This window comes from Lissotriton vulgaris, chromosome 12 (genome assembly GCF_964263255.1).
Source record: "Lissotriton vulgaris chromosome 12, aLisVul1.2, whole genome shotgun sequence".
Classification (NCBI taxonomy): Eukaryota; Metazoa; Chordata; class Amphibia; order Caudata; family Salamandridae; genus Lissotriton; species Lissotriton vulgaris.
In genome coordinates, this window is record NC_141700.1 from 59,857,779 (window position 1) to 59,884,095 (window position 26,317).

A 26,317-nucleotide genomic window follows, 5' to 3' on the forward strand; every position below is an offset into this window, starting at 1 on the left:
GGGCCGGGGGGTGCGTAGCAGCCTAGGCCGCAACTTCAGAGTTTCCTTCGTCTCCTCGGGCACAAAATGGCGGCCGGGCGCCACCAGGAAGGCCCTCCTCCTCCAACGGCCACCGTTCAAGCTTCCACACCGTCTCCGGGATCCGGTAATCGATCCCCTTCGAGAGTTCCCGAGTCTTGGTAGGGCCAACAGCGCCGCTCTCTCGACTCTCACCCCTTCTTGAGTTCTAGTCGGGTCGGGGGACGCGTGGCAATCCAGGCCGCAGCCGCGGTCTCTAGTGTCGCCGCTCCTAGTCAGCGACCATCTCTCCTCGCAACATCCCCCGCCGGCATCTCCTCCAGCACATCGGATTCAAAGCCACTGAGCAGCTACAGCGTGGCAAGCGGACTCGTCGCTGACCAGTCGAGGCCTCCGTGCCGGGGCTAGCAGTAGGGCTCCGTCCTCGGGCTCCGCCTCCAGCTGCTCGCGCCTGCCTCGATTCAGCGGCACTTCGCGGTCAGTCCGCCGTCCCCCAAACAGCCTCTTATATCAGCGCCTGGGACCTAATTCTGGCACCACTGCATGCACCAAAGCTTCCGCCACTCGTCCCGCGGCCGCTGTGCTCCACCGGGGGGAGAGAAGCGGTCGAATAAGGGCTCGGGCCTAGTCGGGCCGGAGGAGCTGCGGGAAAAAGCGTCTGCTCACTCCGCCATCTTGGCAACGCCCCTGAAATGGTGTTTTTAAATGCTTTACATACCTGTCTTTGAAGTTAAGCCTGTCTGCTCGCAGCCATGTTACCAAGGGTTGAGCAAAGGAATAATTTTCTAAGACCTAAGCTGAGTCCTATCATGTGTTAGTGGCCTTATTGCCAGTGGCAGACCTACATTTGACCCTACCAATAACCCACTTTCCAACATTAACCTTCCTCCAGGCTGCATAAATGTCATAAAAGAAGCTAGATGTCCAACCACTAGAGCATGCTATGCAGCTAAGTGGAAACGTTTTGTAATATATTGTCACAACAATATTAATCCTTTAGACTTGTCTATTCAACACTTCATAGGATACTTACTGCACCTCCAAAGATTTAATTTAGCATATACGTCTATTAGACTACATCTTGCAGCCATAGCAGCATATCTTCAAAACAGACCGCATCCATCTCTCCTCAGAGTGCCTGCTATTAAAGCGTTTATGGAAGGCCTCGCAGAATAATTCCTCCCAGAGTACCACGTTCACCAGTGTGGAATTTGAACATTGTTCTCACACGGCTAATGGGACCTCCCTTCGAACTTTTACATAAATGTGAAATACAATTTTTAACATGGAAGGTTGCGTTCCTTGTAGCTATTACTTCTCTAGAGAGTTGGTGAACTAAAAGCACTAACCGTTCAAGCACCTTTCTTGCAAATGCATCAGAATATGGTCATTCTCTGTACTAATCCACAATTCCTACCTATGGTCATTTCTCCCTTTCACCTCAATTAATCTGTGGAACTGCCACTTTTCTTCTCGCAGCCACAAACGGTATCAGACAAAGCTCCCCATACCCTAGATGTCAAAAGAGCATTGCTATACTACATTGAGAGAACACAACCTTTTCGTAAAACCAAACAACTTTTTGTGTCTTTCTCACTACCACACAAGGGTAATCTCATCAAAATCTGGGCTAGCTAGGTGGATTGTCAAATGCATACAAATTTGCTACTTCTAATCAAAAAGGGGGGGAGGGAGGATCACTTGTCCTGTATAACCTGGGTACAGTTCTAACTGGAATGACCCTTGGTAAAAGACCCTCATACACGTGTAGCAATGGTGGTATGGGCGGTATATGTTGGTTCTCCGCCTTCGTTTACACGTCTGTGCAGAATCATGGGGTCAGTCGGTATGCACCCTCCACCTGGAGGAGAACACCCTAGGTTAAAAACAGTAGTGATAAGTGATAGTGGGTGACGTGTGAGTGAATTTCTAAAAACAATCCAATCATGCCAGGAAAAATACAATTTTATTGTCCAGGATTGAATTGTGGGTTGAGGATATGGCAGAATACGTTTTTAGAAATAATTAGGATTCATACATATTCCATCCTCTGGTGTTTAAACAATGGTCACTACTGTTTTTAACCTAGGGTGTTCTCCCATACCACCATTGCTACACGTGTATGAGGGTCTTTTACCAAGGGTCATTCCAGTTAGAACTGTACCCAGGTTATACAGGACAAGTGATCCTCCCTCCCCCCCTTTTTGATTAGAAGTACTTGAAGCCAAGGAACTTGGTGGGATCACAGGCATTCCTTCTCCCCATTTTTGATTGCTACAAATTTGCTACCACAAAGCTAAATGAAAGTTATCTGTTCCTCCTAAAGCCCATTCGACAAGAAACATAGGGGCTTCAATGGCATTTTTAGGTAACTTTCCCGTAGATGACATCTACAGAGCAGCTACATGGTCTACGCTGCACACATTCACTAAACACTATTGTGTAGATGTGCAAACCAAGCAACAAGCTAATGTGGGCCAGGCTGTTCTCAAAACATTTCAAACTACTGCAACAGATAGGGGTGGTTGCCGCTAATGGTGGGTACTGCTATACAATCTATGCAGTGTGCAATCTGTAGCTCGTATGCCTCGAACAGAAAATGCTACTTATCAGTATGCATCTGTTCTTGGCATGTAGAGCTGCAGAGTTGAACACGCCCTGCCTCCCCGGCTACCCTTGTCTGTTCCAGTATTATCTTAATTAGATAGTATACACGGACATCCTTCATTTTCTTGCAAAGCTCCATCTCCCTAATGGTGAAAAACAACCTGAGGATGGAGCTGATGTCCATGTGCAGTATGGTCCAGAGGAGTGGCCCATCTTGTGACTTCCAAAGAACTTTTCAGGACAAAAACAAACTGCAAACATCCGGGCCCAACAATAGGTGGTGATCTATGCACGCTGTGCAACTCTACAAGCCAAGAACAGATGCATACTGGTAAGTAGCATTTTCCATTTACCTGATGTCACACATGGCAAGTAGTGCTATTCAAACATATGTCTACAAACTTGTTGCACAGGACCCACATCTGGACATGGCTGTCACTGAGAGGGAAATAAAGGTGGTGGCTGTAATGCTTGAAACCTGTCACTTGAGATGATGGCTTTCCATATTTAGAATATCTGGGAATTACCAGTGATAAATTCAAGCATTCTTCCTTGTAGTTTTGTTGCTGCACTTTGGTGTGAGGTGAAATGTGAGTCTCAAACGCGATATTTATCCTACATGTGAGAATCTTGCTGTCAGGATTTATCACATGATCAATACCATCCAGTGATGAGTTTTCCTGAAATAATGGGAAACTAGATGCATTTGGTGTTTTAATGATGCCAAATCTACACTCTGGGAGTTTTACCTACGATTGTCAGCAGATTTGACCTGCTGAATGTAATGGTGTGGATTTCCTTTGTGCTAATCGTAATTCTGATTTGTGGTAACAGTTTTGAGTGCAGAAAGTGCAGGGTTTTTACTATAGACAAGATGGGCATGGCAGCAGAGAAAAACAGATACTTTTAAAGACCTGGGCATGTCTAGCAGTGACCTGGAGCGTGCCCAAAAGGAAGAATGACCTCTCAGAAGGCCAAACCTGCAAATGACGCAAGAAAGCCTCATCCAATAGGGACACCGATGGCAGCAAGCCCTCAATACCAGCTTCAACCTCAAGTGAATTAAAGGCATGTGAGTGAGGTGGCAACAGACCACTTAACACCATCTGTGTAGACTGGAGCCATAGTGGCATCAAAGAGTCACTTGGCATTGACACCAAAAGCATCAGACACCTTGGCAGCAGAACTCAATGTCCATGTTCCTCTGCATTGATGCTGAAACATGAGTCTGAACTCGATTAACAATCTCTCTAGGTAGAGCCGAAAAGAAATCATCTCGAGGATGAGCTCGAAGTCCTAATTAAAACAGCTGAATTCTTTTATCCTGCAAGGAGTCCAATTCCCTGAGGAGGTAACACGGGTAGAGTAGCTAGAACAAAGCAAACACAAAGATGATGGACCGTGCTGCAACTTTTCAAACCCTTACCCCCAGCCATAGATCTGGGTTGAATCAACATCATTCTTTAGCTCACTCTGCCACCCCAGTTCAGACACAGCTATATGCAAATCAGTCTTGACTCTGTGCCTCATGGGAACAGTCCAGCCCGAACTACAAAGCCATGTCTTCCCTGGACCGGAAACTAGCATCCTGGGACTGGTTTTGTGCTAACCACCTGCTACCCCAGGAGGAGGAGGAGTTTGACATGGAGGAAGAACAAGGCCTCACACACAGGGGAAAACTGATGACTAGCAAGACATTTAGGCGGACTCCCCAGGTGAAGGCTTACAATCTTACCCATTAAAACAATCCCCACCAGACCATATAACGCAGTAGTAAAGCGGGCCACTGGCACCTATGGAGTGAAACTGGAATAAGACAATCAAAAGCATGTGTTGGAGGCATATGAGCTGTAGATCGTATGCTTTAGCATAGATCGGCATCTGGTGTTTGGTCCGGATGTTTGCATCCCTGTGTCTCCATCCCTCCCTCTCTCTCCCTGTCTGTCTACCTCCCTCTGTCTGTCTCGTTCTCTCTTCCCTCTGTCGCCCTCCTCCCTCCTCCCTCTGTTGCCCTCCTCCGTCGCCCTCCTCCCTCTGTCTGTCTGCCTCCGTCTCCCTCCCTCTCTCTCCCTCCCTCCGTCTCTCTCCCTCCCTCCGTCTCTCTCCCTCCCTCCGTCTGTCTCCCTCCCTCCGTCTGTCTCCCTCCCTCTGTCTGTCTCCCTCCCTCCCTCTGTCTCCCTCCCTCTGTCTCCCTCCCTCTCTGTCTCCCTCCATCTCTCTGTCTCCCTCCATCTCTCTATCTCTCTCTCTGTCTCCCTTGGTCTCCCTCTGTCTCACTCACTCTGTCAGTCTCTCTCTCTCTGTCTACCCCCTCTCTCTCCCTCTGACTCTCTCTCTCCCTCGTCTGTCTGTCTCCCTCCCTCGTCTGTCTGTCTCCCTCCCTCGTCTGTCTCCCTCCCTCGTCTGTCTGTCTCCCTCCCTCGTCTGTCTGTCTCCCTCCCTCGTCTGTCTGTCTGTCTCCCTCCCTAGTCTGTCTGTCTGTCTCCCTCCCTAGTCTGTCTGTCTCCCTCCCTAGTCTGTCTGTCTCCCTCCCTAGTCTGCCTCCCTCCCTCCCTAGTCTGTCTCCCTCCCTCCCTCGACTGTCTGTCTGTCTCCCTCGACTGTCTGTCTGTCTCCCTCGACTGTCTGTCTGTCTCCCTCCCTCGTCTGTCTGCCTCCCTCGTCTGTCTGTCTCCCTCCCTCGTCTGTCTGTCTCCCTCCCTCTTCTACCTCCCTCCCTCGTCTGTCCGTCTCCCTCCCTCGTCTGTCTGTCTCCCTCCCTCGTCTGTCTGTCTCCCTCCCTCGTCTGTCTGTCTCCCTCTTGACTGTCTGTCTCCCTCCCTCCGGTCTGTCTCCCTCCCTCTCTCTATGCCTCCCTCTGTCTCTCTTGCTCCCTCCCTCTGTCTCTCTTGCTCCCTCCCTCTGTCTCCCTCCCTCCGTCCGTCTGTCTGTCTCCCTCCCTCCCTCCCTCCGTCTGTCTCCCTCCCTCTCTCTATGCCTCCCTCTGTCTCCCTCCCTCCCACCCTCCGTCTGTCTCCCACCCTCCGTCTGTCTCCCACCCTCCGTCTGTCTCCCACCCTCCGTCTGTCTCCCACCCTCCGTCTCTCTCCCTCCCTCCCTCCCTCCGTCTGTCTCCCTCCCTCCCTCCATCTCCCTCCCTCCCTCCGTCTGTCTCCCTCCATCCCTCCGTCTGTCTCCCTCCCTCCATCTGTCCCCCTCCCTCCCTCCATCTGTCCCCCTCCCTCCCTCCGTCTGTCCCCCTCCCTCCGTCTGTCCCCCTCCCTCCCTCCCTCCCTCCCTCCGTCTGTCTCCCTCCCTCCCTCCCTCCCTCCCTCCGTCTGTCTCCCTCCCTGTCTCCCTCCCTCCCTCCGTCTGTCTCCCTCCCTCCGTCTGTCTCCCTCAGTCTGTCTCCCTCCCTCCCTCAGTCTGTCTCCCTCCCTCCCTCAGTCTGTCTCCCTCCCTCCCTCAGTCTGTCTCCCTCCCTCAGCCTGTCTCCCTCCCTCAGCCTGTCTCCCTCCCTCCCTCAGTCTCCCTCCCTCCCTCCCTCTGTCTGTTTCCCTCCCTCCCTCCCTCCGTCTTTCTCTCTCCGTCTGTCTTCCTCCCTCAGTCTGTCTCCCTCCCTCCGTCTGTCTGTCTCCCTCCGCCTGTCTGTCACCCTCCCTACCTCCCTCCCTCCCTCCGTCTGTCTGTCTCCCTCCCTCCCTCCCTCCATCCATCCCTCCCTCCCTCCGTCTGTCTCCCTCCCTCCCTCCCGTCTGTCTGTCTGTCTCCCTCCCTCCGTCTGTCTGTCTCCCTCCCTCCGTCTGTCTGTCTCCCTCCCTCCCTCCGTCTCCCTCCCTCCCTCCGTCTGTCTGTCTCCCTCCCTCCCTCCGTCTGTCTCCCTCCCTCCCTCCCTCCGTCTCCCTCCCTCCCTCCCTCCGTCTCCCTCCCTCCCTCCGTCTGTCTCCCTCCCTCCCTCCGTCTGTCTGTCTCCCTCCCTCCGTCTGTCTCCCTCCCTCCTTCTGTCTGAATCCCTCTGTCTGTCTCCCTCCCTCCCTCCCTCTGTCTGTCTCCCTCCCTCTGTCTGTCTCTCTCCCTCCCTCTGTCTGTCTCTCTCCCTCCCTCTGTCTGTCTCTCTCCCTCTGTCTGTCTGTCTCTCCCTCCCTCCCTCTGTTTCCCTCCCTCCCTCTGTTTCCCTCCCTCTGTCTGTCTGCCTCCCGCCCTCTGCCTCCCGCCCTCTGTCTCCCGCCCTCTGTCTCCCATGGTTTCCCTCTCCCTCTGTCTGTCTCCCATCTGTCTGTCTGTCTGTCTCCCTCTGTCTGTCTCCCTCTGTCTGTCTGTCTCCCTCTATCTGTCTGTCTCACTCTATCTGTCTGTCTCCCTCTATCTGTCTGTCTCCCTCTATCTGTCTGTCTCCCTCTCTCCCTCTATCTCTTTGTCACCCTCTGCCTTTCTTCCTCTGCCTGTTTTCCTTTTCCTCTGCCTGTCTCCCTCTGCCTGTCTCCCTCTGCCTGTCTCCCTCTGCCTGTCTTCCTCTGCCTGTCACCCCAGCTTCCTGGGCACACACACAGCCGCACCAGAGTACTTCGCAGGTCTTTAAAAGACCATTTACTTGTTAATGAGGCTTTGCTGTAAATCACCAGGCCCTCACAGAGCAGAGTGTTTCAGAGTCCGCGCTGCTGCGTCGGACTCCAAGACACTCTTTCATAGGAATACCTCTTAATTACCAGCAGTTATGTGCTAAGTGCCCTTAATACTCGTTTCATCCCACGACACACCCACAATTAGCAGGCAACACAGTACTGTGTCAGTTTGGAAAGCTCTGGCCTAAATCTTCAACGCCAAAAATCAACCCCATCCAAAGAACCTCGCCCAAAGAGCCACCTCTGGGTCCCAAACAAAATAGACTAAGCGTTGAACCTACAACTGGACACCTCCAGGTCATTCTTCCCAATAAACGGAAGCTGGATCTCAGAGGATCATTCTATACCTTTGAAGAATCAGGACATGGGTACTAGCCCTTCTCCCCCTTACATACCTCCCTCCCAACCCAAATTTGATAACTACACCATAAAATTCACCACCACCTCCACTATCACCTGACACAGGATGACTGAGGATGGGGACTAGGATGAAGACCATAACGGGCCACAGGATGAGGACATACCACAAGACACTGATCCCTGAGACCATTATGATAAAGAACCAGACCAGGAAAACAACCCTGACCTGTATCCCTCCAGGCCCTCCCCACCTGATAACATCAGCTACGTCCAGCTTATTAACATGGCTGTCCAATACCACAAAGTGGAGTTTCATACAGACCCTCTAGATGAGGATTTCTTGCTTGAGACAGTAACAGACTCCCAAAGGTCTACTCCTACTCTACCCAAGGGCTTATTAAAGCATGCAGATGAGGTATTCAAAGACCCAGTCAGAGCAAGAATACTCGCACCCAGATTAGACAAAATATATGCCCGCTCCTGCAGACCCAGCATACATTAAAGATCCGTTGCCCTTAGACTCTGGTAGTTTCCAATGCTCGCAAGAGATCTAACTCCAAACTACCAGTGAAGCCCCTCCTTCTGACAGGTACTCCAAACTCATTGATGCCTCTGGCAAGAGTGGTTTCTCAGCTGCTAACCTCTGGCGTATTGCCAACGCTCAGGCTCTATTAGCATGTTACAATAGGGCTCACTACGATAAGTTATAAAAACTCATGCAACACTTGCCAGATGAGCCCAAAGCCAACGACCTCCTTCAGGAAGGTAAGCTCATCACAAATACCGAGGTTCTTCTCTTCGGTGCTGATGTTAGTTTCTGGAGCCCTAAATGGTGGCCCCACGATATGGGAGCCCCACCCATTCCGGCAACGAAAGTAAAGAAGCTGGGAGTTCTTATCGACAGCCAATTATCTTTTAAACCTCAAGTTAATGCATTAACCTCTTCCATCCACTGGATTATGAAAACCATTAGGAAAGTTCTCCCCTTTTTATCCGACAGTAGCAGGAAAACGGTGGTGACAGTACTTGTGCTGTCCCGTTACTGCAACAGTCTCTTCTTGCAAGCCCAGCAAGGGCTGCTCAATAAACTACAGACGCTGCAAAATGCAGCTGTTCGATGAATTACTGACCTGCCCAAGTTTGCACCGGTGGCACAGGCACTGAGGAAATTGCACTGGCTCCCGGTACAGAAGCGGATAATGTTTAAATCATTGTGTATGGTGTACAAGGCAGTGAATGGACTGGGTCCATCCTTTCTCCAACAGCACTTTCAACTGTACACCCCAGGCAGACAGTTAGGGTCGGCCAGCAAAGGGCTAGTCAAGACCTGTCGGATTAGGAAAGCACGATGGGGAGGCCGTAGCTTCATCTCTGGAGCCTCCACCGTCTGGAATAAACTGCCCCTGGCCTTGAAACAAAGTACTAACCTGATGGCCTTCAGGAAAAACATAAAAACTTGGCTCTTTGGCCTTTGGAAATCGACGGACATCTTAGGGGAGACATCATATCATTTCAGCGCCAGGACACCGCGCGCTTTATAAATGGTATAAATAAATAAAATAAATAATAAATAACTACTTCCATTAAATGTGCACTAGATGCGGAAGACAGCATCTTGTGCTGTTAACACTAGCGTACTATTGCGCAGGAACACTTGGCTTCGAATCTCCAGATTCAAGCAGGAGGTACGGTATTCCATACTCAATCAACCTTTCGATAAACAACATCTTTTCGGGCTAGCTGTCGCCACCTCCCTATAAAAAAAAGAAGAAAAAAGATACGGAAACTGCAAAGTCCATGGGGGCTTTACAATTGCCTTCTACCAGAGGTTCCTTTCGCCGCTCCTTTTGTAGCGGTGGCTCAAAAACAATGTCCACAGATAATCTCTCCTCCTTTTACAAGGGCCAATCACCCTCTTCCAGAGGTTATTTCTGAGGGAAATGCAGGGGAAATAATAAGGGAAGAGGCAGAGGTAATTCCACCGCACTTCTCCTGTCAACAAACAGTGACTTCCCTCCACTACCCCCTGATCATTCCACTCCTGTAGGGGGACGTCTCTCACAATTCCTACCTGTCTGGAATTTAATCACCTTAGACAAGTAGTTAAGACAATTATCCAGTATTGTTGCTGCCAGGAATTTACCAGCACTCCCCCAAATATTCTTCCAAAACAACATGTAATGTCACCAGGACATCTCACACTCCTGAAACAAGAAGTTCTTTATCTGTTACAAAAACATGCAGTAGAACCAGTCCCATTCCATCATCGGGGGACAGGAGTGTACTCCCTGTACTTTTAAATTCTGAAAAAGGACGGCTCTGTCAGACCTATACTAGACCTCAGACCGCTAAATTTACATTCAGTCAGACCACTTACATATGGACACACTCCAACAGGTACTCCCATTGCTTCAACAAGGCGATTTCCTATCCACTCTGGATTTGAAGGACGCCTACTTCCATATTCCTATTCTCCCAACTCACAGAAAATATCTCAGATTTGTGGTGGACGGACACCATTATCAAATAAAAGTTCTTCTCTTCTGGGTAACTACAGCACCCAGAGTATTCACTAAGTGCCTCGCAGTAGTCTCAGCTCATTTAAGAAGACCACACATTCACATTGTCCCTTATCTGGACGACTGGCTAATAAAAGCCAAGTCACAACACCGCTGCATAATCCACACTCACAAAACAGTTCAGCTGCTTCGCAGCTTGGGGTTTACTCTAAACCTCGCAATGTCTCAGCTTCAGCCGTCCAACATGCAGTCGTATCTAAGAGCTACAATAGACACTTGCAAAGCTTTAGAATACCCCAATCTAGCCAGGATGCACAATATGCTAAATCTCATATTTCAATTTCAGTCCCAAAACTCATTACCAGCCCGAGTGTTCTTGCAGTTGCTCAGAATTATGGCTTCTTGCATTCTAATTTTCCCTTACGCAAAACTTCAAATGCATCCCCTACAGCTACCCCTGTTTTTCCTCCATCAGCCTCAGTGGCAGAATGCGCTCTTCACACATTAGATGTGAGAAAGAGCACTACTATATTACATTGAAAGAAGTAAATATTTTTGTAAAACTAAACACCTTTTTGTTGCTTTTTCGCCACCGCATAAAGGCAATCCCATCTCAAAAGCAGGTATTGCAAGGTGGATAGTTAAGTGCATCCAAATATGCTACATGAAAGCTAAACACACATTAACAATTCCCCCGAGGGCATGCAAACTAGGGTCATCCTTAGAGAACATACCCCTAGATGAAATCTGCAAGGCTGCAACATAGTCTACACCATGCACATTCACAAAGCACTATTGTGTAGAAGTGTTAGCAAAACAACACACTAGTGTGGGTCAGGCAGTTTTAAGAACACTATTTCAAACCACTGCAACAGTTACAGGTCAGCCACCGCTTGGGAGATAACTGCTGTGTAAAGCATATGATCTACAGCTCTTATGCCTCGGACAGAGAATGCTACTTACCCAGCATGCATCTGTTCTTGGCATGTAGAGTCGTATGCGCCCACCCGCCTCCACGGGTACCTTTATCTGTTGCTGTATCATCTTACTTCGATACAACATACATGGACATCTCTTACTAACTCCATCATCACCCTTCCGGCAAACAATCTGGGGATGGATTCTATGCCCATGCGCACTATCACCGAAAGGAGAAGTCACCTACCTCATGACTACAAAGACTTCTTTGAACAAAAACAAAGTGCAAACATCTGGACCAAACACCAGATGCAGATCTATGCTAAAGCATATGACTCTAGAGCTCTATATGACAAGAACAGATGCATACTGGGTAAGTAGCATTTTCCTTCCTCCTGGACACACTTATCAGAACAAAAGAGAAACCAGTTTCTGTAGGAAGCTGGCTTTTTATGTAGGGCACCATATTGAGGTACACTCGTAGAAATTCCAGGTGACCCATAATGGTTAACAGTGCATACATTTATAATCCCAACTGCTCTTTGTGGTAGTGTGAGCGATGGTGTTCAGATGATTCCTAAGATGTCGCCACTCTCAAAGCTAACACTACATTGAAATGGTAACATGCATGTAGTATGTGATGGTGGACCGCATCCAGACATCTAATCGTCTAGCGTCGGTCTGCTGTTATTTGCAAATGTAGTTACTTATGCCATGAGAAATGGAGGCTCTACTTCAATGCCCCTTCGCTTGTCCTCAACTTCTGATATTGTGGTTCATATGCAAGTGGGAATTTATTGTCACAGCTAAAGTGTTTTTTAAATTTCCTTCTTCTAAACAGAAGCAAGCCAAACAAAATGACGAGGAAGAGGAAGGTGAAGGTGTGAAACTGTAAGTACCAGAACCACCTCTCCTTTTCAGATAGTGAGTCTAGTAGCCAACATTTGTTTGTGTTTCTAATTTCAGCTTGGGATATTATCCTGTAAGGCAGAGGTCTTTCAACTTTTTTACCCCCCCCCCCCCCCAGCAAATTCGGGCCACCCTCCAAAACTTTATGGCAAGGATTGGGGGAGCAGGGCTTATGAGATGATTTCAGGAATACTTTTCTATAGCTTATGGACCACACTAAATGAAACTTATAAAACAGCAAATGCATCAAACAAAAACAGATATCCCAAACAATCTGTTCCCCTTAGGGTGGTGAGCCCCTCACACTCTTTGACCCCAATGCAACTACACCTGCTGCTCTAATGATAGCCTGCTACTCAGGACTGATGTTATCTCCCCTGCATCTTTTACCTCTTCCCCACCATGACTGATCATCCCCTCGGTCCTAATGCTTGAAAGGAAAATAAGCTCTGATGCCTCTTTTTTTTTAAAGGTAGACAGTCATAACTGTGATAAAGTGGGCCCCTCAAATTCCTGGGCCCCAGTCCTGCTGCATCTGCTTCCTAATGATAATCAGCAGTGGCCACTTAATCACTTGGCAGCAGTACCAGCTTCACCAATGAATGTTCCTTCAAAACAAGAAAAAACTTCTAGTGTCCCCTTCTTTGGGGTATCTCTCTGAAGAAGCTGTCTCTGGCCATTTGTAAACACACAAAAATGAGTCCCCATACAGTGCTCCCAATTCTTGCTCATTTCCTCTGTCTCCTAGACCATTACTGTGAGGCCCCAGGGGTCGAGAGGATTAGGGCTCTGGATCTGAATACAACCCTGCTGGCCTTCTACCTGCCACCCCATGGACTCCGCTTTCACAATGCCCCTGAATGGTTAATACTTGGTTAATACTGAGTTTGAGATGCCTCTGCCTGGAATCGTAGTGTGTGGTGGCAGGGCAGAAAGTTAAAAAAGAAATCAACCTTCTTACCAGCCATTAATTGATTGAGTCACTTAAAGCCAAAGCCACTGGAATTGTGAATTTCTGTAGCAGCCTCCTTTTCAAAATAATTATCAGTTTACTACATTTGCGACATAATATGCAGATTTAATGAGGTAATGCATTGTGCCGTATAATTTACTGTTTGAGCCAGAAACAAGTATTTTTTTAAAATCTGCAAATTGTGCAGCAGATGATTGATTATGTGGCAAATGCGGGAAATTCATTACTATGGGGAGTGAGTTGTCTGAATGCAGGGTGCATTCCCAGACACTTGAAGTAAATCCGCATGTTATTGACGGTGGAGTAGGGTTACAGATACAAGTTAAACTATTTCTATTATGGCATTAATCGGGGGTCGAGGGTGAAGGAAATAATGTGCTGATCCTGCAACAAACTTCCAGTTTTATGATTTGGATTGCCAGCTCATAATTTTGATGTTGCAGGCAGTACAAAAATAAACGGGTACCTAAAGCCGTATTTTCACCACTTAACAGTGCGTACATCGAACAGCAAATATAAATAGAAAGCACTGTTAATTGTTTTCTAGGGCTGCCTGAATGATCCACAACTGATAATTAAAGGGAACAAAGACAGAGAAGTCACATTACAAATGAATACATACTTTTTTTTAATTTATAACCCTTTTTTAGTGTCAGGAAAAAGTCTTTGCAGGCTCTTTACACATACATGGCTGGCATTTTTTCTATTGGCAACCCTACTTTATATTCCTTTTCATGAAACAGTAAATGTAACATACAAATGTAAGGAATAAGAGTCGGTGCCCAGGGCGTATTGGAACCAGGAAATAAACGAAGCCTCGGTAACCAGTTTACAAAGGTTTGCAAATGGACCTGTGAAAACTCGGGCATGCCGGAGATAAGACTCCATACTCTGCCCATCTAAGCCCACAGCAGCACACTCACTGACCTCTGGCGCCATGTAAATGAAGACAGCCTGGAACTGCAGCAAATGAACATCGCCGCACTTCCATGCCATCTTCATTTACATGTATTTGTAGAGAGATTTGTGTCACCCCTGGGAATTCCATCTCCCCCCGGGAGGGGAGGCCCACACAGTTTGAAGACCCTTGGTTTAAGCAATGCAAAACATAGCTCTCAATGTTTCATGATCCTACTTCTTGCATGTAGTCTAATGCTGGGTCAAGAGCCGTACCACAGTAATACATTCTCACTGGTATAAGTTAATTCTACATCTATTATCTAATGTATCTTCAATGTTGGCCTCACAGTCTATGGTTTGGGGCATTAAAATATTTTGGGAGAACTCCATGACTTCAGTTCACGCTCAGTAACTACTGTCTCCAGAGATAAGGCAACCCAGTAGACCTTTTGTCCAAATTCTAACCGTGTGACTAAATGCTAACATGGCTAACTCAGGATAAATTAGGAAAACACTTTTTGTCTTTAAAACATTGAGTCCGCTATGCACCGGTTAACACCTTAGCAGCGTCGAACGTTCAGCGCCCAGTGCTGAACGTTCGAATAACGGGTGCTGGCCCGTCGGCCAACGGTCGTGCGCTGCACTGTCAAGGTAGTGCTCGCGACGACCATTGACCGACAGCAGCACTTAAAGGGCTATAAGAATAAGTTGCGTGTTTTGAGACTAGCTTCCAACGTTAACTTGTCTTTTTTTTAAAAAAAATGTATACCTTCTGAAAGTCTCTGGAGAACTATTCCAGGGTATCAGGGTGTGAGAAAGCACACACATTTTTGGGTAGAAGTGCTACTTATGGGGCTAGTACAAATTCGTTATTCCACCGCACGATAGTCATGAGTGGTGACTGACTGCCGAACATTTTATTGTAGCGAGGATTTTTTAAATTTGCATAGGAAACAAAGCTATTAGTGCATTCCTTCTTGCTAAGGCAGAACCACCCCCTCTCCCCCTCTCCCCACTTGTTGCTGTTGCCTTATTCCCTCACCCTGTGCCGCTGCCAAAGCACCAGCACTTGGTAGAAGCTGGGCTATACCTTTGTTCATTGCCATGCCATAGCAGTTTTGTGGTATTTGAATTAAAGACAATTGGAAATTCAAACTGTTATAATCCATTTTAATCCCACAGAGGTACAGGCTCTGGTGACGACGAACCTGCTGCTCCAGACCAGCAGTCCAAGCGAGATGCCGCTGACGCGCTCACAAAAGAAACTGGGAAACGAACCAGAAAGAAAAAAGCAGAATAGGTATTTTCATGTCATTTTTTTACCTTTGTAACAAATGTAAAAATGTATTCACTTGTAACAATGCTATTACTATTACCGCTCGCTGACCCGGACCATTGACTCACACGCATCCAGCGCTGCACGATACACTAGGAGACATTTCCCCCACAAATCCATGACCTCCCCATAGTTTCCAGCCGGCAGTTCGGAGACCAGCACATGTTTCTTTTTCTCTTCTCCTTACCAGGATTGATCATGAGATTACAGGCCAGAGACAACACACATGGGAACGACACCCACCTACGCCTCTACTGATGCACATTTAAGAGAACACTGACTCGAGGGCCCTTGTACTCTTCATCCAAAATTTCCCTCTTCATGTTCCCATTGGCTATAGCTAAGTCAGACGAGGTTACAGCCACCTGACAATCACTATATGTTCTTCTATGCTTGGTTATGATACCCTCTGATAGTGTAAAAATGTGTACTGATCTTGTGCCTTACCCCCTTCGGGGGGCGTGATATGAGAAAATTCAATGAAAAGATTTAAACAAAAAATAAAATAAAAAACAATGCTATTACCGTTGGTATTGATGTTCCAGTAACTTTGGTGTGGTGTGAGTCTTCAATGCTAGTTTTGATGACTGAGCTTACCTACACATAGAGAAAGGTCCTATCTCCAAGCTACTTTATACCAATTGTGTTTTTGAATCAGCCAATTAGCAGTGTGAAAAATAAAGTTGCGTATTTGGTATCGTTTTATTAAAAAGGATAACCGCATTAGAAAGACAGCAGGCCTTTGAAGCTTCCCCTTTGAGCACTGTCCCATCCTGGGAGTGGTGGGACACCTCTGCACAGGATGGGCATTGTTTCCGGCCCCAGAGAGCAGAGGCTCTCCACCCAGGGGAGTCCAGAAACATGTCTGTGTCTAAAGCCAGTCGGTGCCCACACCAGGATCTGTAGGTTTTCAGGGGCACCTCTCGGGTGCCCTCTGATTACATGTTTAAATGAATCGAACGCTGGCATCAGTGGATTTATTTCAAGGAGCTGTTTGGCACCAAACACTCCTGTTTTCAGTGAAGCCATCATGGTGCTGAGAAAGTCCAGTTTTCTGGTTTCCAGTCTATCTGCTCTTTATAGCTTCCTTGGCACTTAAAATATTTAAGAACAGACTTAAGTATTGTAGGGGCGTATCTGCTCGGGCAGATAGGCCCTCACCTGTGGTGTAGTGCACCCTGCTTTATGGCTGTAAGGTTTGCAGTCACTTCTCTAAACCATCAGGCAGTGCTGGCTGGCATAGCACCCAGGCAGGGTGCCACCATGTCAACAGTCGTTTTAAACCTTACAGGGGCATGCAAGCTGCAAGGGCAGTGTCATGGTCATAGTGAGGGCGGTTCCAGGGCCAGGGCCTTAGGTATCCAGGGTATCGCTTACTAGGGACTTACAGGGGGAAGAAGTAACAATTGTGGTTATGTTTTAGGGAAGAAGCACTGGCACAGGGAACCTGGTTGGCAGGGACCCTATGCACTACAATTGAAACTACACCACACCATGCAAAAAGTGGGGGCTAATCAGGTTGAGGCACTTTATCACACTATTCTTTACAGGTACATCTATAAGCTAACATCCAATAACACTGGCAGAAAAAACCCTGCATACCGACTAGGCGAGATATATTACATTATCTGCAAGAAAGGGGAATACATTATCTCATTTACTCTAGCTAACAAAGGTATTCCGCCACAAAAGGACCCATCCCAAAATAAATAATGCAATCCATCCAAAAATTCTACAAAATAGCTTGGCACATAACGGTTGAAAGACCTAGAGCACACTCCACTAGAAAGAAAGGGAGCTATGTTAGCGTTCCTAGCTAATGTATCTATGATCGACCTTTGCATGGCACCCACATGGTGATCACTACATACTTTCACAAAACACTATTGGGTGGACGTTCAGACTTATACAGAACTACAAGTGGGTCAGAATATATTAAGACACCGCTTACCAAACACCAACGTCAACAAAACCTTATAAGTGGGGGGAATATCGCTACATAATCGCTGCCAAGGATGTGACTCCAGAAAAGTTTAATGTTGCAGAAGGAAAAGGTTTTATTTACCTGTAAGGCATTTTGCGTTTCGAAAAAGTTTCTCCACGCCTTCTGCCATTAATAGAGCTGAGTGTAAACAAGAGATCAGAATAAAATACCTCTGAATGAAAAGTGCAAGAAAAGTACAGACCACCAAAAAAGAGGAGGAAGAATCTGATGATGGCGAACCACGCAGTGGGGCATTGTGTAATATATTTTAGGGTATGTTGAAGGTTAGTGACGATACCCATGTACTGGTCGATGCCCAAAAGGAAAGAGGGCAGAAAGTGGAAATGGGAACAGTTCTGAACTCAACCACTAGATGACAAAGTAAATGCACTGCATGTGATTCCAGATATTGTTTCAAGCTTCAACACTATATTTACAGGTAATAAACCTTTTTATTCTTGACTATTGGAGACAGCCCTTTCATGGAGAAAGAAATGCTTGTTTTGTGCAACTCTATTCCTGCATCATTGTTATCATCATTGAAGTTGAACAATCTGCTACCCTCTTCAGAGGTGGTCATTAAATAGTAACTTGGGTCTGACTCTGATCAGGATTCTGCTGTTCCAGAAAAGGACCGAGAGACCAATTGCCAGTGCATTGCATTTAGGGCCCTGTTACTTTAGAAGCAGTCTCCACCCAGGAGCATTTTGAGGATCTTGCCATCTTTGTGGCCCATACTCTTGGATATTAAGTTGCTTGACATAATCACTGGCATACTTGTTTTTTGAGAACCAGAAACCTGTTCATCAGTGTGCTAGTTAATTTACTTGGTTCAGTCTGCATAAGTTGTACTTTAATCTTTGTATATGGTGGACTATCAGGTGGAACTCTATCTGTGCTGTAGGCAAGATCTTTAATGAACTTTAGATTTGTGGGGTGATATTGCTCCTTTTATGCTATTTAATGGAATCAGAACACTTCAGATGTTTATCTCTGGACTGATTGCATAAAACTAAGAACAGGATTGTGTCTGTACTCACAGTGCACTTCTTTCTTTTTGAAAATTACAATCCAGCCCATATTGCTGAAGGGTGTTCTGTTTCAAGGCAACAGTATGGTGTGTTGCTTTTTATGGAGCGAAGGTGACCCATTTGAGTTTATTTAAAAAAAAATCGAAGCTCTTTATTTTCTGGCGTGCGATTATTCTAAACTTACAATTCAATTGCATCAAATTGCAATGTACCTTTGGTTGTTTACATCCTTAATTCTATTGTTTTCTTTGATTTGCCGGGTTCCATCCATGATGACTGCAAGCATCGTCCACATTAAATTTCAGTGATAGTTTTCGTCTGTGCGTTGTACTCTTATTTCTGCTTTAGCAGTTTAGGTTTTTATATTTGTGTTGCATAAAAGACAGTTGTAGAATAGCCACTAATGCAGTATTAATCTGTTAATGTAGTTACATTTATTTAATTAAAAATAATACTCTAGTATTAATATAAAGTTATATAAATTCAATCGAAGAATTGTCTTAAAAAAATAATAATAATACTCTAGTATTTTAAAAACATAACCTACTAATACACCCCCATGGACTTAGAACAGTATTTTTAACCCCTACACTATCCTGCACTTGCCCTACTATTACACCACCCTGGAGTTAGAATAGTAATTTTTACACCTACACTATCCAGCACTTGCCCTACTATTACATCCCCCTGGAGTTAGAATAGTATTTTTTTCACCTACACTATCCTGCACTTGCCCTACTATTACACCCCCCTGGAGTTTGAATAGTAATGTTTACCCCTACACTATCCTGCACTCTCCCTACTATTACACCCCCTTGAGTTAGAATAGTAATTTAACCCTACACTATCTTGCACATGACCTACTATTACACTCCCCTGGAGTTAGAATATTAATTTTAAAACCTACACTATCCTGCACTTTCCATACTATTACACCCCCCTGGAATTAGATTAGTAATTTTAACCCCTACACTATCCTGCACTTGCCCTACTATTATTACACCCACCAGGAGTAACAATTGTAATTATTACTCCTTCACTATCCATTATATATTCAGATATTACATTCCCTTTGGATTAAGTAAAAGTATTAAAAAAAATGAAGTGTAATTTTAATAAAAAAACATTTTTAGAATATTCAATATTAAATTGAGAATTTTTGTATTTTTTTTTGATTTAATAATAAGTTATAATAATTTTGAAAAATTCTCACGCTTTAACATTGATTTCAATGTAAAGAATTGTCCTACATTTATTTTAATAGCTCTTTATGTGAATCTCGCGTATATGAAATAAGAAGCTTGCTGGAGACTAACTGGGTTCCTTACACATCCAAAAGGGAGTATGGATAAGGTAAGAAGAATATTTAATATATTTAGTCATTATTGAGAATATTAAAGAAACAAGTTTGAAAAAAATACATTTGTAAAACCATTAATTACGACAGTTCTTTAAGGTAAAATTGTAAATATTTTTATTTATTCACAGAATATATTGAAATAAATTTTTGCACTTATTAAAACATGTTTAGAAAAAGGCATTACATTTATAAAAATATTTTTTAATTTAGTTTAATACATACAGTTTTTGAAAAAAATTGTCCTTTTTCTTTTTTTGCAGCTTTTGATGATGTATACGCGTGAACGTCAAACGCGTAGGCAGCCATATTAACATGCGTCACTGGAGAAAGCAGAAGCCTGGAGATCTGCGCTCAGGTAGGAAACTTTTAAAACTTTTTTTATATTTTAAAGCAGTATAGATTCATATTTATTGCAAGGAAAGAATCGGTAGGTGGAGCAAATGTAAATAAGATGTTTATGTTACATTTTGCATGTTTGAGAACACATTGATAGAGTATGCCTACGTTGGGTCGCCTGTTTGTTTAACTTTTTGCAATGTATGCAAAATGAAAAGTTTAGAATAAGTTCAACATTAGTTTGAAAGTCTACATTCGTAAATTTGTTGCTTCGAGTATTCGTCTGAGGAAGATCGATTTTCTTACATTGGATTTGCACGGGAGAAAATTGATTTTTTATCTGGAAGCAAAGAAGCTATTTCAGAATACAACAATGCTCATTTTTTGGGAGTTTGACATTTTATGGAATTGCTTTCTTGGAAAAGGAATTTGAAGGAGTGCTGATTTGAAGTTCAGCAAGAAGATGTTTTTTTTAATGGCTTTTGTGTTTAATTGGATAAATAAAGCAGGAAGATGATGGATACATTTTTAAATTTCGTGGAGTTAGGAATTTATTCGAATTGGAGAAGAAAATCTTTTTGGATGGAGTATTTGTTGAAAATCGATCTTCCTTTATTGATTTTTTTTGGGCAAATGTGAAGTTTCTGTTCCAAAAAAGGAGAAGAAAAATATTTGAGTTGTTTTTTTGGGGAACTTTTTCAGCCCCCAGTCTTCCCACAAGGATTCATCATGTATAGGGAAGCTAGAGTCACTTATGGATTCATTAGAAATAGACGCAAGCGTTATCTTATGCGGGGATCTGAACTGCAACTTCGAACCAATTACAGACATAGTTCAACTGTTCGAAGACGAGGACACTGCCAATGGAATACCAGCCCTGAATGAAAATAGAATGGTGGCTGGCACTGCATTGGCTTTGCAGATCACAAGGTTGTTGACTTCTCATGGCCTGAGAGCATGTAACAGGCGTATGCCATCTGACAGCCCGAAAGCCCCTACTTTTAAGAGACGTGAGTATGAAAGTAAATTAGATTATGTTATAGTCTCCCTAGATCTGTGGCCCTTCTCAGTAGATTTAAAAGTCAAAGAGAGATATGAAAGTGACCATTGCCCTCTGGAAACGAGCTTCCAACAAAGTATGCTAAAGGTGTTGGGAGTCACGGAGGGAGGCCATAGCCCAGCATCCTCATCTACAAAAGATAACATTATCCTTAGTAATAATCGCAGGGCGGTTAAATGGGCCTACGTACTGGAAAAAGAGGATCTATTGGCCAACATATACTGCACCTTTGCAGACACCCTAAGTTCATATTGTCCCTACAGCTGCAACCCCAAAGAATTTATTAAACTGCATAAATCCCTTTTCAGCAAACTATTAGAACTTCTTACAAAAATACCCAAAAAGGTGCAGGTACGACCAATGCAAAAGCTACAGGTAAACCTTGGTATAACAGGGAATGCCGTCTTGCTAAAACTGCACTAATTAATGCTGTTAAAGGGGAAGGTCCATTAGAAATTAGAGATAAAAGGAAGGCTTATAACAAAATAATAGTAAGAGCGAAATCCTCCTGGGATGAGGAAATATGGCTCAGTATGTTAACAGCCGCCAAAAATAAGGACCAGAGACAATTCTGGGAACTAGCAGTTAAGGAAAACAATCGTGAAAAAGGCTCTAGGGAGGTCTACCTAGATGAGGATACTTGGGTCAAACACTTTACATCACTATATGCAGTTAAAACTGCAATTGATGTTGTTGCAACAGACGTACTCACTGTCACAATACCAGCTAACACCCACCCGGTAGTGTTTGATATACATGAAACAGAGATAGCAATTGCCACGGTAAAGAAAGGGAAGGCGCCTGGACTAGATAAAATTCCGGGCGATCTCTATCTGTATAACGTTGATGTTTGGGCACCCTACTTGAACCATCTATTTAACATAGTTGTGGCTAGCGACCTTATTCCGGACACATGGAATGGCGCAGAAATTATTACTATTTTTAAAAAAGGGGATCGTGGCGACCCAGCGAATTATCGCCCCTTAGCCTTTTAGATATAACACAGAAGATCTATGCTAGACATATTTTAAATCGAATAAATTCATGGCTGGAGGACGAGTCAGTTTTATCCAAATATCAGGCGGGATTTAGGAATAAAACAGGTACTATAGACCAGGTACTTAGGCTATGCTGCTTGTACTGGAAATACGTTATTATCCACAAAGGTCACTTGTATGTGACCTTTGTAGACCTACGAGCAGCATTTGACCTAATTCCTCGCGATCTACTTTGGAAAACTCTGGATAGGCAAGGGCTGCATCAGGAGAATTATGCCAAGGTTAGTTGGGGCCCAAATGGGGAACTTACAGACCCAATCCCCATAAAACGGGGAGTACGCCAGGGGTGCGTACTGGCCCCCACACTTTTCTCCCTTTACGTAAATGATATTGCAGCCTATATGGAAAATTGTGATAATGACTCACCCCGAATGGGAGGGGAACGTGTTGCGTCCCTCCTTTTCGCGGATGACACAATTTTAATCTCGCAAACGCCACGCGGCCTACAGACCCTTTTAGATAGGTTCCAACAGTACTGCACCTTAAAAGGTCTAGAAATCAATATAAAAAAAACAAAATACATGGCTCTAAACCCGCACAAAACTTTTAAAAGGAATTTAATGTTAAACGGCCAAAAACTAGATTACGAGCACAGCTTTACATATCTGGGAGTCCTGATAGATTCTTTAATGGGATGGGGCCCACAACTAGTGAAATCAAAACTGGTGTTTAAACAGAACTCTTTTCCAATATTGCAGAGACACAACAAAAGTGTGAATAAGGCGGTCACCCCAGCAGTAGAGCTTTTTAGATATAAGGTCCAATCGGCCGCACTGTATGGGGCGGAAATCTGGGGGCCAGTATGTAAGAAAACTTTTGAAGCACTGGAGAACAAATTTATTAGGGGTCTTTTAAAAGTTCCCACCAATACCCCATTGATACCCTTATTTCTTGATCTAAACATCAAACACACAGATCACCATGCAATATTGAGACCAGTATTATTGTGGGTCAGACTATGGACAACTCTTGAACTATCTGACTACACAAACGGCTTGAAAGAAGTCCTTGAGCTTGATAGCGACAGGAAATTTTTTTGGTTTAAGCACGTAAAAACCTGGTTAATCAAGCTCGGATTAACACACTTTTGGAACGAGCCAGGATCCTTAACCCCTTGCATGCTGATGACAACCCCAGCCGTCATGCACTACGGTGCTCGTGTGCTGATGACGGCTGGGGTTCGTCATGGCCCGCCCCTGTTCATTTGTTTACAGCACAGGGGCGGAAACGGGCCAGCAGTCAAGGGGTTAAACTCAGTCTCTAAGAAAATAGTCAAACTGTCCTTTTGGGCATATGTGAGCCACGATTCTGTATATACAAGAACACACGGTCCCCTTACAGAAAAATTCCTCATGATAAAAAATGAGGCATCTTTCGAACAATTTCTTGACGAAATCCAGCCACCGTTGGCCAAATCTCTGTATATAAAATTCAGATATGGAACGTTGAGGTCAAAGGTAATTGAGAAAAGATGGGGGAAGACAGATAACGACTATTGCAGTTTATGCACCAATAATCAAAGGGAGGATATTTATCATATATTGTTCTTCTGCCCTAGCTACGTCAAGGCAAGGAAAAGATGGATAGTCCCCCTGTGCCGTAATATTGGCTCCACCTCTCATAGGGAAGCTGGTAGGATCCTAAGTACGGACACCAGCCAAGTAATTGTGTTCGGAATCAGTAAATTTTTATTGGCCGTTTACTTTATTAGACGGAAATTAAACCTTTCATTTTAAATAAGGAAAAACTGCCATCCTGAAATCTTCAAATCATGAATTGTGTCTAGCTATGTGTGTCTTCTCAAATTCCCGGCTGTTATAACCAATTTAATGTTTTTTTAATCTGATTTTTAAACATTTTAATATATTTATTCAACTTCTGTGCCAAACACAAATTTGTAATCTTGTGTGTCCAAATATGATGAAATGTAGATTTTATAACAGGGCGCTCAATTATAATGAATTGTAAGTTCTATATGTGGTGAATTTTATCATGTGTTGTTTATATTTTATTGTATCTTTTATGTAGCAATGCAACGAAATAAATATTAAACTTGAACTTGGATTACAACTCAAGCGTGGTTTTGGATTATCTTGGATTGCATTAAAAATACGGAAGATAGAAAAAAGAAGACTTCTAAGGTAAGGTGACCCGACTTTTATTTTTGTTTATAAATGTTAGAACAAAATGCCAATTAAAGTGCCATATTAAATGTATTAGTTGGATTTTTTTTAGGGCAAAACGCACAACGAAAACTGTTGTAAAGCTGCCAATAGTCTTTCAGACATTTCTTTTGCTCTTTTAGAGACGAGTGGGTTCAGACTACCTGTTAATGATTGTGAAATTCAAATTTCTTGAAAGCTTTGCTCCTTCCTCAATGTTTCTAAGAAATGATAGAAATTAGGGTGAGCTTTGCCAATTGTACTGTTGAAGGAGTTGTGCCATCCCTCTATGGCATTGTTTGTTTTTGCCTCTCCTTCTAAGCTGGACGAGTAGCAGTTCCACCACTCCACATGGAAACGTGGCTTCCTCCTGCGAGCTGACCTTCTTAGATGTCCAATCCATGTGTCTTCGAAATAAATTACCAGGGTTGCCAGTTTGTCTTCGTTTGCTGTAAAATACTCTGATTCGGTAATTGCAGTGTTGTACTCGTCTACACTTGTAGTAGGGACAAAGCAAAGTGCAGTTAGTTTTTTAAGTTCGAATTGCAGTTTGCTGTCACAAAAATCACCCCTAGTTGTGGATTACTTTTCGATTTTGCGCCAAAATGCCTGGGAAAAATGGATAAAACATCCCTGAATTTGGGTAGCCGTGTACATTCTGGAAATAACATTTATCATTGCGAATTCAAAATCAATGATTATTTTCCTAGAACTTTTTTCTGAAGTTTTAGATTAACCACTGTTAAAAGTTCAGTGTACGTTGTGGATTGCTTATCTGGCAGCAAACTGTATACTAGGGGTACTACAGTTTTGTTAATTTGTGCATGTATGGTGTATATTTGGGTGAAAGGATGGGGCGTACTTTTAAACGTCCCATCCATCATCCAAATATCACTATTTTCTAATTTAGCAAGGTTACGGGGTGTGCTAAAAATAATAATACGTGTTTGAGGGTTTTGGTTATCATGCAGGAGAAAGGGTACATTAGATATAGAAAGACATAGTTCTGGAGGAATAATAATGTCACTAAATGTTTGGGGTGCAACTCTTTTTGGGTTACTTGCCTGTTTTCTACGTTGAATAATTCGTCTCAAGTTAGGAATTATAGGCATACTATCAATGTGGTCAGGAACAGTTCAGCTGCTTCGCAACTTGGGGTTCACTGTAAACCTCGCCAAGTCTCACCTTCAGCCGTCCAACATCCAAGTGTATCTAGGAGCTACAATAGACACTTGCAAAGCTTTAGCATTCCCCAATCTAGCCAGGATGCGCAATATGCTAAATCTCATATTGCAATTTCAGTCCCAACACTCAGTACCAGCCCGAGTGTTCTTGCAGTTGCTCAGAATTATGGCTTCTTGCATTCTAATTTTCTCTTACGCAAAACTTCAAATGCATCCCCTACAGCTACCCCTGTTTTTTCCTCACCCAGCCTCAGTGGCAGAATGCGCTCTTCACACTTTAGATGTGAAAAGAGCACTACTATATTACATTGAAAGAAGTAAATATTTTTGTAAAACTAAACACCTTGTTGTTGCTTTTCCGCCACCGCATAAAGGCAATCTCATCGCAAAAGCAGGTATTGCAAGGTGGATAGTTGAGTGCATCCAAATATGCTACATTAAAGCTAAACACACATTAACAATTCCCCCTAGGGCATGCAAACTAGGGGCATCCTTAGAGAACATACCCCTCGATGACATCCGCAAGGCTGCAACATAGTCTACACCATGCACATTCACAAAGCACTATTGTGTAGAAGTGTTAGCAAAACAACACACTAGTGTGGGTCAGGAAGTTTTAAGAACACTATTTCAAACCACTGCAACAGTTACAGGTCAGCCACCGCTTGGGAGATAACTGCTGTGTAGTCTATGTTAAAGCATATGATCTAAAGCTTATGCCTCGAATGGAGAATGCTACTTACCCAGCATGCATCTGTTCTTGGCATATAGAGCTGTAGAGTCGTATGCGCCCACCCGCCTCCCCGGGTACCTTTATCTGTTGCTGTATCATCTTACTTCGATACAACATACATGGACATCTCTTACTAACTCCATCATCACCCTTCCGGCAAAACAATCTGGGGATGGAGCCTATGCCCATGCGCACTATCACCGAAAGGAGGAGTCACCTACCTCATGACTACAAAGACTTCTTTGAACAAAAACAAATTGCAAACATC